The sequence below is a fragment of the Mustelus asterias genome, chromosome 16 (assembly GCF_964213995.1).
Source record: "Mustelus asterias chromosome 16, sMusAst1.hap1.1, whole genome shotgun sequence".
In the NCBI taxonomy this organism is placed as follows: domain Eukaryota; kingdom Metazoa; phylum Chordata; class Chondrichthyes; order Carcharhiniformes; family Triakidae; genus Mustelus; species Mustelus asterias.
In genome coordinates this window covers 94,650,134-94,666,327 of record NC_135816.1, presented here as the reverse complement: position 1 = coordinate 94,666,327, position 16,194 = coordinate 94,650,134, and the positions used below count along the sequence as shown (strand labels likewise).

The 16,194-nt window shown below is 41.7% G+C and overlaps 1 protein-coding gene across 1 annotated transcript in view; it reads left to right on the top strand.

Moving 5' to 3' along the window:
• The first annotated feature begins 10,186 nt into the window (after positions 1-10,186).
• Positions 10,187-16,194, top strand: part of LOC144505305 (NACHT, LRR and PYD domains-containing protein 3-like) — a 32,084-nt gene continuing 26,076 nt past the window's right edge. The window contains exon 1 of the mRNA XM_078231415.1: positions 10,187-10,356. The gene's annotated coding sequence lies outside the window, so the exon portion shown is untranslated. The remainder of the gene's footprint in view (positions 10,357-16,194) is intronic.

The window sequence follows — 16,194 nt, the reverse complement described above, 5'->3', positions numbered from 1 at the left end:
GGTATTCTGATAGAGGTCTATAAAATAATGCGGGGCATAGATCAGCGAGATAATCAATAATTTTCCCAAAGGTTGGGGAGTCGAAAAATTCAGGGCATAGATTTACGGTGACAGGGGTGAGATACAAAAGGGTCCAGAGGGGCATTGTTTTTCCACACAGAGGATGGTGAGTGACTGGAACACGCTTCCAGACGTAGTTGTAGAGGCCGGAACAATTTTGTCTTTCAAAAAGCATTTAGACAGTTGCATGGGTAACATGCATAGAGAGGAACATGGGCAAAACGTGAGCAATTGGAACCAGCTTGGTGGTAAAAATAAGGGTGGCATGGACAAGTTGGGCCAAAGGACCTGATTACATGCTGTAAACCTCTATGACGCTATGCAAAGCTCTTATCAGATTGGAGATTAATGGATGTAATCCCTCTGTGAATTAAAGGACGGAAACAGGAAGCTGGGAACCTAAGACCATTCAGGTGACGATCTGCGATAGGATCAGTTTAGAATCTGTTATTGAGGAGGTTATAGAAGGATACTTAGATAAATTTAATGTAATTAAGCAATGCCAACGTATTTTTGTGAAACAAAAATCGTATTTGATTCATTTATTAGAGTTATTGTAAGATGTAAGAAGTAATATAAGTAATATTTATAAAGTAGAATGTACATATATAGATGATGGACTTGGACACTGGAAACACATTTGATCCGGTGCTGTGTCAAATTTTACAACACAATGAGTTCATAATGTAGTGGGTACCAGTTTGGCATGGAAAACGCAACTATATGGAAGCAGATAGAATTATGATTGTATCAGTGTGTTGGCAAGCTGTAGCGAGTGGAGTGTCACAGGGTTCACTGCTGGGCCCATATCAACGTCTTTGATAAAGGTGGCGAATACATGGTGGCTATATTTGCAGGTTGCACACGACAGAGAAGACACAAGATTGTGAAGGGGACATTAGGAGTCTGCGCATTGTTACACAAAGCTTAAGTAAGTAAAATAAAATGCCAGGTGGAGTACAATTTGGGAACATGCAAATTCTTTCATTTTGCCAAGAAGAATTGGTCAAACTGAATCTGATGTAAAGAGAAGGGGATTGCAGCATTTCATGAGAGAGAGGGATTCACGTGTACTGTTCATGAATCAATAAACAATAGAATGCAGGTACAACAATAATTAGTAAAGATAATCGAATGCTCGCTCCAATTGAAAGAGGAATGAAGTGTAGAGTAAGAGAATTCTCTTGCGTTTGTAGAATGCATTCTTGAGACTGGACCTGCATTATTGTGTACATTTCTAGTCTCTGTAAGAAATAATATGCTGCCTTCAACAGCAGCTAATAGGAGGTCCACTGGACTGATACTTGGGTGAATAATTTATCTTATTGAAGATGTTCTAAAAGGTCATCAACCTGCTCGGACTCAGCAATAGCCTTCTCACCAAAGATGATTTTGTGTTGCGCCAAGACTACTCATCTCCTGACCAGACAGTTTGGTCAAAACATAGAGAAAACGTGTGATGAGGGACAGATTGACCTTGACATCATGGCAGCAGTTAAAATAATGTGGCATCAAGGAGGCAGAGCAAACATGAATTCGATGGGAAACACAGAACGGGTTTTCATTGGTTGGAGTCATGCCTTTCGCATATAAGCCTATTTATGGCGAGTGAATGTCAATGATCTCAGATTTGGGACACCGCTGCAGGAAACATTAAGCCTACTGTCCTCGGCCTAACCATTTTTGCCTGCTTCATCAATGCCATTACTTCCAAAATATCGTCATTGGTGGGTTTGCTCTCCGAAGATGGCATAATATTCAACACAGCCTTGAGCATGATTGCACCATCTTCAAAATCGTGCTGATAAATGGGAGTAAAATTAGTGCCACACACAGAACAAACGCAGACCTTCTTCAATGAGAGAGATTCTTAATCAGCTCACTGTTACTGTTAATGGCTTTGCTATCACGCCTCCCCACTAAAAGACATCCTAATTATTATTGAGCAGAAGCTGCAGTGAACTCGCCAATTAAATTCTATGGCTGCAACAGTCAGTCAGAGGTCGTAGAATTCTGCGGCAAGCAATTCGCTTCCTGAGTCCCAAAAGACTTGTCAATCATCAAGAAGAAACACATCTGAAGTGTGAATGACTAGTTGTCTGGATTTGTACAGCTCTAACAACACATAAGCAACTCAATACTAACCGGCAAAAACTTGCTTTGCACTCTAACCACCACCTTAGACATTCATTCTCTCCATTGACGACACACATGTCAGAATTCTGTTTCTTGATGCCTCTTCCAAAGGCAGTGAGCTACGTTTCAGAGGACTACTTTTCCTGCCCATCCGTATCAATCCTTGAGAAGGTGGTGGAGAGCTGCGATATTGAACTGCTGCAGTCCATATTATGTAGGTATACCGCCAGTGTTGTTAGTGAGGAATCTACAGGACTGTGATCTGGTGATCATGATGGAACGGAAATATTTTATTTCAGGATGGTGAGTGATTTGGAACAAAACATCTAAGTGCTGCTATTCTCAGGTAGCAATTGCCCTTGTCCATATAGATGATAGCAGTCTTGATTTCGGCAAGGGCTGTCAAAGAAACACTGCTGAGTATGACGCTACTGTGCCTTTAAGAAATGTATTTTATCCATGATCCTTTACGGGACTTTGTTGCCACCGTGTTGTTTGCAGCCAGTGTTCTCTAACTGTTATTGCAGCAATATAATAGAAATCAAGCAGATTTAATTTGCTTTTAATCTGAACTAATGTGGGGTCTTGCAGTATTTAGCCTCTTTTTGGGTTTCTTGATTGAGGGTGATTGACGTTTCAGGTGATATGCCTGGGGACAGCTATTTTACAGAGCATTCCAAGTTTATATTTTCGTTCCAGCTGCTGCCAGAAGCTGGTGTAAGAAGGCCTTTCTGTCTCTCTGCCTCCAGAAGTTTTCTGCGAATGCCAAGGCAAGTGGGCAGCATGGTGGCACAGTGGTAAGTACTGCTGCCTCACAGCGCTAGGGACCCAGGTTCAATTCCGGCCTCGAGTGACTGTCTGTGTGGAGTTTTCACATTCTCCCGTGTCTATGTGGGTTTCCTCCAGGTGTTGTGGGTTCCTCCCACACTCCAAAGATGTGCAGGTTAGGTGGATTGACCATATTAAATTGCTCTTTAGTGTCCCAAGATTTGTAGGTTAGGGGGATGAGTGGGGTAAATGCTTGGGTTTACAGGGGAACAGGTCTGGGTGGTATTTCCCCTTAGTGTCGGGGGACCACGTGAGGTTAGAAGGGTGGGGCTTGGGTAGGATTGTTGTTGGTGCAGATTAGATGGGCCTAATGTCCTCCTTATGCATTCTAGGGATTCAATGATGATTCTGTCGGGATTCTGTGAAGTGTACCTCAGGTAATTGATGTACAATTCAAAGGACCAATTCAAAGCTGTCCGACATCACGCCAGCATAATTGTTTCTGTGCCAAGTCTGTGGGATGGTGTTGTACTTGGAACAACACTAATAGCTCGCTGTTGAGATTTATACGGTGTCATGTTTAAAACTCCTGATTGTTAATTATTGTGCTAATTTATTATATGATATTTTAAGCGTGTTATTTACCTAAACTTTCTTTGATAAAAACTTACGAGTGGGTCCCTTAAATCATACCTGGAGTTAAACACCTTATACTCACCAATGTCAACATCAAATCTAAAACTTGGTGACTCAGCTAACTTCATAAAATGCCTTGGAGTTTCTAGCCTGGGCCTTAATTTAAGTGCCTGAAGTGCATCTTGCATTTCGTATATACTGCTGCCTGTTTCCTTCGGTCGTGGAGAGAGAAAACGATGATTGAACTATGGTGTTGTTGCTATTGCAGAGACTCGGTTGAAAGATGGACAGGATTGGCAGCTAAGCATTGCAGGATTTAAATGCTTTAGGTAGGATAGAGGGGGATGTAAAACGGGTGGGGGAGTTGCATTATTAGTTAAGGAGAATATCACAGCTGTACTGAGGGAGGACACTTCGAGGTGTTCAGGCAGTGAGGCAATATAGGTAGAGCTCAGGAACAGGAAGGGTGCAGTCAGAATATTTGGGGTTTATTACAGACCTCTCAACAGGCAGCAGGAGATAGAGGAGCAGATATGCAGACAGATATTGGAAAGATGCAAAAACAGGATTGTTGTGCTGGGTGATTTTAAATTTCCCTTTATTGACTGGGACTCACGTACTGCTCCGGGCATGGACGGGGCAGAATTTGCAAGGATCATCCAGGAGGGTTCTTTCAAACAGTATGTAAGTTCTTCAACTCGGGGAGGAACCATACTAGACCTGATATTGGGGAATGGGCCAGTCCAGGTGATCGAAGGTTCAGTAGGAGAGCATTTTGGGAACAGTGATCATAATTCATAAGTTTTAGGATGCTTGTGGATAAGGACAAGAGTGGTCCTCTGGCAAAAATGTTAAATTGGGGGAAGACTAAGTACAACAGCATTAAAAAGAATCTGGACAGATTGGGGGAGGCTGTTTCAGGGTAAATCAATATCCGACATGTGGGAATCTTTCAAATGTTAGTTGATTGGAATTCAGGACCGGCATGTACCTGTGAGGATCAATGATAAGTGGGGCAAGCATCGGGAACCCTGGATAACGAGGGGTATTAAGAGCCTTGTCAAAAATGAAAAGGAAATAGTCATAAGGTCTAAAAGGCTTGGGACAGATGAAGCACTTGAAGAATATAACGAACATAGGAAGGGACTTAAGGAAGGAGTTAGGAGGGCTAAAATAATCATAGAATCATAGAACCATACAATCCCTGCAGTGCAGAAGGAGGCCATTCGACCCACCGTGTCTGCACCAACCACAATCCCACCCTATTCCCGTAACCCTACATGTTTACCCTGCTAAACCCCTGACATTAGTGTCAATTTAGCATGGCCAATGAACCTAACCCGCACATATTTGGGCTGTGGGAGGAAACCAGAGCACCCGTAGGAAGCGCACGCAGACACCGGGAGAACGTGCATACTCCACAGGCAGTGAACGGAGGCCAGAATTGAATCTGGGTCCCTGGCGCTGTGAGGCAGCAGTGCTAATCACTGAGACACCGTGCTGCCCATAGGCACGTTGGCACAGTGGTCATAAAAGTGGTTAAAAAGGGGTCATGAAATATCCATGGCAAACAGGATTAAGGAAAATCTGAGGACATTTTATCCGTATGTAAACAGCAAGAGAGTAGCCAGGGAAAGGGTTGGTCTACTCAAGGAAAGTGGAGGGATCCCTGCATGGAACCAGAGGAAATGGACGAGATACCAAATGAATACTTTGGTTCATATTCACCAAAGAGACGGTCTTGATTGATGCGGAACCTAGCGTAGGGTGTGTAGATATTCTGGGTCATGTTGATATGAAAAAGGAGGAGGTATTGGGCGTCTTAAAAAGCATTAAAGTAGCTATATCCCCAGGGCCTGATGGGATATAGCCCAGATACTGAGGAAGGCAAGGGCGGAATGTGCTAGGGCCTTGAGAGAAATCTTTGTATCCTCTTTGGCTACAGGTGAAGTTACAGAGGACTGGAGGATACCCAATGCCGCTCCATTGTATAAGAAGGGCAACAGGGATAATCCAGGAAAGTACAGGCTGATAAACCGTACATCACTGGTAGGCAAATTATTGGAAAATTTTCTGAGAGACAGGATTTACTCACATTTGGAAACAAATGGACTTATTAGTGAAAGACAATATGGCTTTGCGAAGGGGATATCGTGCCTCACTAACTTGATCGAGCTTTTCGAGGAAGTGACGAAGATAATAGCTAAGTGAAAGGCAGTGGATGTTGCATACATGGACTTCATTGGCGCCTCTGACGAGGTACCTCGTGGTAAACTTTTACGAAAGTTGAAATCACACGAGATCAGAGGCGAGCTGGCAAGATGGATACAGAACTGGCTTGACCATACAAGACAGCGGGTAGCAGTAGAGGGGTACGTTTCGAATGGAAACGAGCGCTGTTCCACATGGATTAGCTCAGGGACCTTTGTTGTTCGTAATATATATAAATGATTTGGAGGAAAATTTAGCTGGTTTGAGTAGAAAGTTAGCAGATGATACAAAAAATGGTGCAGTTGCGGAAAGTGAAGAGGAATGTCATAGGATACAGCACGATATCGACCCGTCACTTTGGATTTCTTAAACCTATGTCCCCTAGTAATTGAATTTTCTACCCTCGGAAACAACATCTGAATATCCACACTGCCCACACCACTCATAAACTTATAGACGTCTATCAGGTCACCCCTCAATCTCCGTCGTTCCAGTGACAGCAAACCGAGTTGATCCAACCCCTCCTCATAGCTAATAACCTCCAGACCAGACAGCATTCTAGCAAACCTCTTCTATACCCTCTTCAAAGCATTCACATCGTTCTGGTATTACGGCAACCAGAATTGTACACAATAATCTAAATGAGACCTAACTAAGGTCCTGTACGTCTGCAGCATGGCGTGCCAATTTTTATACTCAATGTACCGAGCGATGAAGACAAGCTTCCATATGCTTTCTTGACTACCGTATCTACCTGCGTTGCCACTTTCAGTGATCGGTGGACACGTATGCCTAGATCTCTCTGCCTGTCAATACGCCTGAGAGTTCTACCATTTACTGTATAATTCTTACATGCATTGTACCTTCCAAAATGCATTATTTCACACTATCTGGATAAAACTCCATCTGCCATTTCTCTGCCCAAGTCTCCAACCCCTGGACATTTGATGCTATTGCCATCACCGAGTCCCACATTATCAATATCCTACTTGTTCCCGTTCACCTGGAAATAATCTGGCCATTAGAATAGAAGAGCAGATGAGGTTCACGGAATGATATGGCCACTTTCTTGCCTCATTACTCCCAAGAAAACTGGTCAGAATTTACATAGGACAAGCTGCAACCATGATGGGATATTCTGACTTCCCTGAATGAGAATTGTCAAAGAATGCTCAAGAGGCTTGACATCATTCAAAGAATGGGAACAAAGAAGAACAAAGAAATGTACACCATCGGAACAGTCCTTTCGGCCCTCCAAGCCTGCGCCGATCATGATGATTCCTAAACTGAAAACGTATGCACTTATGGAGGACATATTCTTCTATTCCCATCCTATTCTTGTGTTCGTCCAGTTGCCCCTTAAATATCACAATTGTACCTACTCCCACCACCTCCCCAGGCAGTGCGTTCCGGACATTTACCCCTCTGTGTAAAAGATTTGCCTCGCACATCTCCTCTAAACGTTTCCCAATGCACCTTAAACCTATGTCAATAAAAGCAAATCACTGTGGATGCTGGAATTTTAAATCAAAAGAGAAAATACTGGACAATGTCAGCAGGTCCGGCAGCATCTGTAAGAAGAGAAAAGAGCTGATGTTTCGAGTCCAGATGGTCCTTTGTCAAAGCTGGGACATGACTACAATGGTCGAAGGACTCATTAAAAGCCCTGTACAACAGCACTTGCTTAGCAATCACATTCGTTCAGTTTGGATTCCGCCAACTTCACTCAACTCCTGACCTCATTGCAGTCTTCATGCAAACATTGACAAAGTATCTGATTTCCAGAGGCTTTATGAGAGCCACTGCACTGGTCGTCAAGACAGCATATGGCTGACTGCTCCATTAAGGGACCCGAGTCACTGGGATTCAGATGAAATGCTCTCCGTTGGTTGGATTCTTACCTATTAGAAAAGACGAATGGCGTGGTTGCTGAAGATCTCATTCTAGATGTCGCTAGATGTCAGTGTTATAGCTGTACTGGAGTAGTTTGGCGAGGGAGCAAAGATTCTAGAACATACATATTCAGAATCATTGCCAAAAAAAAGTTCTTTGCTATATTCAGTGCCTTCGGCCGTTTCTCAAAATCACGCAGAGTGAATCGAATAGGTGGATGATAGGCATCTGAGATGTTGGTGACCTCCGGAAGAGGCGGGGTCAATCACGCACTCGACACCTTTGGCTGATGATTGTTCAAAATGGTTCAACCTTATCTTTTACACTGATGTTTTGGGCTGCCCCTCCATTGAGGAGAGGAATATTTGTGGAACCTCTTCCTCCATTGAGCTTTTTAAAATTGTCCGCCTCGATTCAGGGCATGATGCGTCAGGACTGCTGATCTTTGCAATTACCCTTTGGTGGCAGAATCTATCAGCTTTGTTTAGTACTTGCTGCTGATTAAGTTTGTTTGCAAGTTGTCATGTGCTGCATTCCCATTAAGTTGACAGCTCATTTTTGCATGTCCTTGGCGTTGATCCTGCAATTATCATTGAATGAGCCTTCATTCTTTGGCTTCCTGATAAGGGTAGGTTGGGATATTTGACGAGGCAGAAGGCTACATTTTGTGGTTGAGTACAATCTGAGATGATATTCATTTCCCACAGAGTCTCAGAGTTTGCCTGCCTTGAACTGCTGGACTTGTTCGAACTTTACACATTTAGCATGGTTGTCATGCCACAGAACGTGATGGCGGGTTTCTTTTATGTGAAGTCAGACCTTCATTTTAGGAATTATTGCGCTGCGTTCACTCTTGTTAATAATCTCAAATGCACTGGGAGCAGGCAGGTGGGGGAGGATGCGATCAGATATGTTTTTTCTTCCGTTTGGTTTCCTCACTGCTTTCTGCTGACACAAGTCTTGCAGTTCTATCCTTCTAAGTGTTGGCGAGCTCTTTGTCCAGTGGTGTTCCCAAGCCAGGCTTCATTTCGACATAGAAGGCCACCATCCAGAGTATATTCTGCCCTCGCGCTACCCTCAGTGCTTCGTGAAAGTAGGGCTCCACACGGAGAAACACTGAATCATATGCTGAATATTGTTACATGATAAAGGCCTGAGGCCTGCTCCGGTGTTATTTTGTTTTATTATGTAAGAACATTTTGTAATATGTTACTAGTTAGAACCTGATTTTAACCCAGCAATGATTGTGTTTCCATTAATTGATAATTTTCAGCAGTGACCTCTTATTCCACATAGTGATCTTTTTTTTCGTTCACACAACTGTTTTTATAGGTTAGGTTTTGTTTTCACTTTCTCAAGTGAGAAAATAAAATGTGTATTTGTTTATCAGAAGTACAGTCCTATCTCTGTGTCCCTTACACCACAGTGCAATTTGCTGAGTAATATTTTATATTTTGGTCACTTGAAGGATCAGAAGATTACATTTATTTGATGGATAAAGCACCTGATCAATGGCACAACGAGGATTTAATCAAGAGCTGCATTTTCTAGAAGTCTGTTTGTTACTCATGAGTATTCCGTTTCGTGTGAAGAACTGATACGAGTTGCGACCAGTATTTTTTGGGGGGTGGAAGACTGTATAGCTGGCTTCAAGAAGCTAGAATTGAGCCAACATTACAGTGTAAAGAGCCGATACTCCTTCGTCTCAATGCCGCAGCGACGCTGGAATAGTGATCCACTGACGAGGGGATGAAGGGCCAGAACAAGTGTGACTGAACCTAGTACCAGTTCGTTGAGGTCACTCAATAATTTTGTAATGTAAACACCGGGGGAATGATAACATGTATCCCAATGTGGGGGAACCGCTGCGGAATAGAACAATTTGGACATTGCTGTTGTCATTTAAACAATCACCTTCTGCAATTATTTCTTCACACAAAGAGTTTTTTTACTTTCAATGATGTTATCTTTCTTCCCATATTTGTGTATGTATTTTCTTATAAATATATTTTACCAATTATAATTGGCTTGTGATGCGAAATGTAGAACTTCATGCAAAATAAAGACAATTGGTGAACATTTGGTTCTGAGGTCAATAGAGACATTATCAGAAACGTATTTTGGCGTGCAGAATCAGAATCCTTCGTAGGACTAGTTAATGATTAAAAGTATAGAAAGATATAAAAGTCCAGTGCAGAGTGAACAGTGTGCTCCACTATATCAGCTGATTTAAATAATAGATTTATCCTTTACTCAATAACAAGTTTTATTGTGAGCAATAAATTGCAATTGCTGACAAGAAACTGCACCATGTATATAATCCAATGTTTCCATGTCGTCTTTGATTGGGAGGTGGTTGTACGGGCCACAAAAATAGTCATCATTACGTACCATACTATTAATTCAATCGTTGATTGGTTATAGCATCAATAGCACCACCAGTATTCAAATTGAATGCGGTGGGGTGAGATTCAACTCCAACACTGCAGCAGAGATTAGAGTGGGGAGAGGTTACATACATTAGCCTAAAGGTTCTGCTTATGAATGTCATTTTAAACTGATCCTTGCCCAGGGTGTGTCTGATAACGTGCAGAACCATAACTGTACCTTACCCAATCGCCCAGAAACCAGAAGCAAGGGCCACAGGACGGGGTAAGTTCATAAATTGCACGGGGCACAGTTTTAATATTTTAATGCAGCATAACTGCTTCAACAACTTCCTTATTTAAGACGTTAATGCAAGTGAAAATACGACATAGCATTATTGGAGCCAACATTGTTAGTTCTTCCCTGAGGAAGTGAATAACTGCCATAAAGATTTTGAATGAAACTTCTGCTTTTCGATGTAATTTCACAATTTCATTCGCTTATTTGAAATGCTTTCTCGATTATGACAAACTATTGCAAAACAACTTATTGAGTAAAAACATTTCCACAATGCTAAATATTTTAGAGGCCAGGCCTCCTACGTTTATGGCCACTGTTCCTGTTACATTCGAGTGACCATCCAACACTTGTATTCGTGGCATGCATGCCATGAAGCGACAGCAGACTGCGGTCCGCTGCTATTGACTGTGCTCAACAGTTATTGTCAATGTGATTTTGCACATTTGCTTCACTTTTGTAAAAAGTGACCGGTTTTCTCGAGTTTACGTGGACAGCATATTTACCGAAGGAACGACCACATTTCCCTCATAACCATAGAACCATAGAAAATTACAGCTCAGAAACAGGCCTTTTGGCCCTTCTTGTATGTGCCGAACCATTTTATGCCTAGTCCCACTGGCCTGCACTTGGACCATATCCCTCCACACCCCTCTCATCCATGAACCCGTCCAAGTTTTTCTTAAATGTTAAAAGTGACCCCGCATTTACCACTTTATCCGGCAGCTCATTCCACACTCCCACCACTCTCTGCGTGAAGAAGCCCCCCCCCATAATATTCCCTTTAAACTTTTCTCCTTTCACCCTTAACCCATGCCCTCTGTTTTTTTTCTCCCCTCGCCTCAGTGGAAAAAGCCTGCTTGCATTCACTCTATCTATACCCATCAAAATCTTATACACCTCTATCAAGTCTCCCCTCATTCTTCTACGCTCCAGGGAATAAAGTCCCAACCTATTCAATCTCTCTCTGTAACTCAGCTTCTCAAGTCCCGGCAACATCCTTGTGAACCTTCTCTGCACTCTTTCAATCTTATTTACATCCTTCCTGTAACTAGGTGACCAAAACTGTACACAATACTCCAAATTCGGCCTCACCAATGCCTTATATAACCTTACCATAACACTCGATACTTTTATACTCGATACTCCGATTTATAAAGGCCAATATACCAAGGGCACTCTTTACGACCCTATCCACCTGTGACGTCACTTTTAGGGAACTCTGTCCCTGTATTCCCAGATCCCTCTGTTCAACTGCACTCTTCAGAGTCCTACCATTTACCCTGTACGTTCTTCTTTGGTTTGTCCTTCCAAAGTGCAATATCTCACACTTGTCTGCGTTAAATTCCATTTGCCATTTTTTAGCCCATTTTTCTAGTTGGTCCAAATCCCTCTGCAAGCTTTGAAAACCTTCCTCACTGTCCACTACACCTCCAATCTTTGTATCATCAGCAAACTTGCTGATCCAATTTACCACATTATCATCCAGATCATTGATATAGATGACAAACAACAATGGACCCAACACTGATCCCTGCGGCACACCACTAGTCACAGGCCTCCACTCAGAGAAGCAATCCTCCACAACCACTCTCTGGCTTCTTCCATTGAGCCAGTGTCTTATCCAATTTACTACCTCCCCATGTATACCCAGCGACTGAACCTTCCTAACTAACCTCCCATGAGGGACCTTGTCAAAGGCCTTGCTGAAATCCAGGTAGACAACATCCACCGCCTTCCCTTCATCCACTTTCCTGGTAACCTCCTCGAAAAACTCTAATAGATTGGTCAAACATGACCTACCACGCACAAAGCCATGTTGACTCTCCCTAATAAGTCCCTGTCGATCCAAATATTTGTAGATCCTATCCCTTATCACACCTTCCAATAACTTTGCCCACCACCGACGTCAAACTTACTGGCCTATAATTTCCAGGATTTCTTTTGGAACCTTTCTTAAACAACGGAACAACGTGAGCCACCCTCCAATCATCCGGCACCTCCCCCGTGAATACTGACATTTTAAATATGTCTGCCAGGGCCCCTGCAAGTTACAGCACACTTAATCAACCTATTGGGGGCGGCCTTTAATCAGAAGTCTAACTGGACGAGTAACTTTCAAAATCCACGTTCCGCTGGAATTTTCTGAAGTTCCGTAAAAAATGACACAAAAGAAAGTACGAATACATATTATAATCAGAAATGTTTAGATTAAAATTATATATATATATATATAAATATATATATGTATATATATATTATATATATATATATATATATTATATATATATATATATATATCGTGACCAAAGGAGAAAGTACCAAAATACTAAGGACCCAAATTTCACTAGATACACATTCTGTTGAAAATACATCGGACAAAGATCAATAGTGCAGATGAATAGGAAAGCCCAGAGCATATATCATATCAGATTGTTAAAACTGACGTTATGGAAAAGCGAAGACACGTTTCTTGAAATTCATATCCCGAGTGGAACTTCCAGGACGTTCCATGCACTCAGGACTTGCAATAGAGCACGGGACCCTGCTCCTCTGGTACTGGTAGTTCCTTGCCTCAGATGCCGTGTTCTTAAACTTTGGATGACACTGCTTCGCCATTGAAAGTATCACCCGCACTTACAGTGGATTTGAAAGCATTTCTCCTCTGATATTCTAACGGTGAAAATGTTGCTCTGGAGCTACTCCAGAAATACACAAACGCCATTGTATTACGCTGATACAGATAGAATCTCTGCATTGCATTGGGTCTTATGACTGTTATTTACAATCTCATAGGATTTCCACTTAACGTTTGTATTGCACTCGTCAATCTTTTATTTGCAACTGCGTTCGACTTGTTCCAAATGAGATTTATTAGAATTATGCGAGGAATGAGGGAGATATATTTCGTGGAAAGATATGTTCTAGTGTCATAACGCCAGATAGTCAAATAATTGAGAATCGAAGTCATTGAGAAAATAAAACAACGGAATCCACAAGAGAAAATTACATGTTACAGCACGAGCTTATTTGCTTTGTGGTGTATTGGCTGAAATATTTTTGGAAGTCAGTAGAAATTCTCCAAAGACGATTGGATAGGAGAGATGCTTGAATGGAAGGTAACATTTGCCTGTTGTGAAAGAATATATGAGTAGAAACAGCTAAAGAGGACAGGAGGGATTGTGCGTGAATATTTCCAAACACAGATTGATTGTTCACTTTGACGCTGACATTCCATGACACTCATTACAGTGAAACCCCAGTGATCTCTTGCGCTTTCTGGCCAATAGCCATCCATCAGCCATTGCCGAGTCCACCTACGTATATTGTCTTCATTATCTCCTACTTCTTCTGGGCTAATGGTATTATTTCTGACATTTTACGTTAAGTGCCTTATAGTTATATTTATAGTCAGTGGTATAATCTGAAGTCATCCCTTCTGCCCCTCTTCAACATTGGGTTGAGCACGTGTTTCCACTCTGCTAATGTGCAGTGGCTAAACGCGTGCTCTTTCCCACTGAGAGAATGCTTTGGTTCGTCCCGAAAGACCCTTTTCTCACCATGAGAAACACCATCTATGACTTTTGGTGTCAGTGCGATACAGGAAAATCGGACATGAATCTAATGAGGTGATATATTTAAACAGCAGGCTTCTTTGGTTGCACATACTCAGCAGAATACAACTGTTAGGCAGCTCTTTCAGGAACCAAAACAAATCGTTTGCTGTTTGATCTGATTCCGTCATTGGAAAACATTTGTTGAACAATTTTGGTGTTATTATCTACACTCGCAGGCAATTTAATGTTAATTGAATTGGTCGGCCTCGTATTTTTTTATTGAATTTGCACATATTCAGGTGGTAAAAGGCACATATTCGCTGCAAAGGAAATATATATAGTCAGTTCTTCGAACGTTCTTGATTTACATGGAAGATGGTGCAGCCTAAATATCCTAATTACTGTCTTCATGGCAACGTCTCAGAAATTCGCTTCGCAACCAGCTACCAAAGATTAAGTTTGCCATCTATTGTAATATAGCAACATTGCATTTTTCCTGATGGGTGCAAAGCAAAAGGGTTTAGAGGCAGCGGTATCTTTTCATCAATACAAAATGGCTATTTTAAATGGATTTGTCAACAATTCAGTTAGCATACAAAGAACAGTTGGAAGCTGATGGCAGAATGAATTTGATCGATGACAAGTCATAAACACACCGTGATACATCTCGCTCTATGGCATTCACCTTTGGGCATTGCAGGCAGGATACAAGTTATCTGATGAGCTGTTTGCATCGACTACACGTCCAATGGTATGAAATAGCAGAAATCATTCAGTAGTTAGCTCTAGTTTTTTTTCATTGACTGGTTAGCTGCGACCAACCTAAAATTAAATTCCGTAAATATTGCTCTTCGATATGCCTAGTTCAACTTATACCTTGGTCTGTAAATTTGTATTAGTTAATCCGTCTTACCTCAACCGCTTAGTCGTGAGATGCAGATGGCAGGGAAACTGACAGCATTAGATTTCGAAAAATTACGATACATGAAGACAATATACGGAAGAAGACCACTCGTTCCATCGATACTGATCCTCCATTAAATGTAACAATTACTGATCTGATATGGCATACCCAAACTCTAATTTCCTGCCTTGTTCCCATAAGCCTTATGTCCCTTAAAGATTAAAAATCGTTCTGTTGGAGGGTTTAAGAAAGATTGAGACCGCAGATGTGAGTGGAGCGTAACAAGGAATTTTCAAGTTTTTAACACATATATGCAAGAGAGACCGTCTAAGTTAAGCTTAGAGGCACTCTGTCATGTAAAGCTGAAAATACTATATTCATTCTCGCGTCACAATCGATGCATGCAAATTTACTTCAAAATAAACCATACGTCAATCACGTGCCAATGCTTCCACTTGTCTCCCTATTGCAAACAAGGTCAAACCCCGGTTGTGGGCCGCTCGTCTCTGTGACTTGTTCTGTTATCGGTGGTTTTAACAGAACTTCTACATCTGTGAAATTTTTAAAACTTGCCTGTCTGCTCCCCATCCGTTCTATGTTTTTACTTGTCGAACACGCTTGTGGCCCTCTAGAGCTGGAAAGGTCACTGCTCAAAGTTATTTTTCATGGTCATGCGGTTAATTTAATTAGGCTGCTGCAGCTATTTCCTTATATAACTTTTTTTCTGCTCTCTTCTCTACCCTCTCTTTTTGTCCATTTTGCACTTGCCATGTTCCACAACAATGTTCCGCTCCTTAAGTTTTCTGCTGTTTGCATACTTTTATCTACCTTACCCAGCTTCAATGCATTCTGTTTCTTTCCTTAGGTTTCTCATTTTTTGCACTCTCGTATCGCTCTTAACCGTCTTCAGTGTCTATGTCACTCTTGCATGTAAACGACCCAGCCTCTACAACTTTCTGCAGTAAAGTTGTCAATAAATTCACAGCCCCATAAGATAATTAATTTATCCTTTGTTTTTAGTGGATGACCCTTTATTCTGACATTATGCCCATTGGTCCGAGACTCTGCCACTGTGGAGAATAACTTCAGCATCGACCCAACCAAGCCTGATTTTTATTTTACTTGCTAGTTTGCACTCATAATTTATCTTGTCTCTCGTTCGTATTGTTGGTCATCAGGTATGGTTTTTAACTTTAACTTTCCCAATCCTCTGGATACATCTATGACATGTTGTATGTTTTTTTTTCATTCGGTTTACTTCTATCCTGAACTTCCTTGTTTAACTATGGTTGATTTATTCCCTCCCTCGAATTCGACATCCTGAAATAAATATTTACTGGCTGTGAGTCATGAACTAATTTCATG